This window comes from Apium graveolens, chromosome 4 (genome assembly GCF_009905375.1).
Source record: "Apium graveolens cultivar Ventura chromosome 4, ASM990537v1, whole genome shotgun sequence".
NCBI lineage: Eukaryota > Viridiplantae > Streptophyta > Magnoliopsida > Apiales > Apiaceae > Apium > Apium graveolens.
In genome coordinates, this window is record NC_133650.1 from 305,990,245 (window position 1) to 305,991,530 (window position 1,286).

Below are 1,286 nucleotides of genomic sequence, written 5' to 3' on the forward strand. Positions count from 1 at the left end.
TTTATATGATTTAACTAATTTTTGATAAATTATTAATAAATTATTCAATTTTTTAAAATTGTTTAATAAATCATATCAACACCTCAATCGAATAATTTGAATTTCCTAAATACATTAACCGATGTACATGATTTAGTAGCCCAGCATTCATGTATGTATAGTATCGGCATGTAAAGCAAGCAACGCACATGAAATCCGCATGTTAACCGCCAAAAAGAGCATCCCAGGAAATTGGGGGACAATGATGATGAAAAAATCTAACTTTGTGTGAACAACAAATATGATCCCCTTTAATCTCGGGTGTGCCAACTGCCATCCATCTTACAACCCTTCTCCTTCAAGTCAAGTCTTCAAACAGATGAGCCATTTAAGAATTTTAATTATTTACCATCTATTTACTTGAGAAGTTTGATGACAGGATGGGCCAACAATGGGCCTGTTTGGCTACCGGCTTATAAGCCACTTATGGCTTATAAGCCCTTAACAGCTTATCGACGAGTGTTTGTCGACCCAACTTATAAGCTGAATTTACAACTTATAAGCTGATAAGTTGAAAGTTGGCAGTGACGTACTTTTTTCCAACTTATTTTCATTTTTTCACTTTTTTCTAAAGTTTTGATTTTAAAATATAAATTTTTAAATATTTTCTAATTTAAGATTCATGAACTAAGATAATTATATTTAATAATTATTTGTTTTAATTCATTTAAGTAAAAAAAATTCTGACTTATAAGTAAATTTATCCAAACACTTATAGAACTTATAAGTATTTATCAACTTATCACTTATTTCGCACTTAATCATTTTAAGTCATAAGTTACTTATTTTAAGATTTCCCAAACGGGCACAATGTCACCTTTCCACCAGTTCACACTTCAATTCTCTTACCAGCTTCTTATACATAACGAATCCTATTTGTGTTGAACACGTTTGTCAATACACATTTTTGATTGTTAATATTTTTAATTTTATATTAGTATTAAATATAAAAACTTCATTGTATTAAAATACGAATTCAACAAGATCACTTAAATTATATTTGATTTTATAGATTATACGTAAATTAATAGTCAATCGTTTCCCATAAATATTATAAAAAGTCAAAATAATAAACGTAATATGGGACCGATGGAGTGTAAACTTGCTTGTACAATTGCTCTCATTCTAACAACCTTACACGCATTGTCGGTTTACAATGACTTTGCACTAATTAATTACATTAAGTACATCTTGACTACAACACACAATTCACAAACATCTGTTTGGGAATCCAAGAATTCCAAATA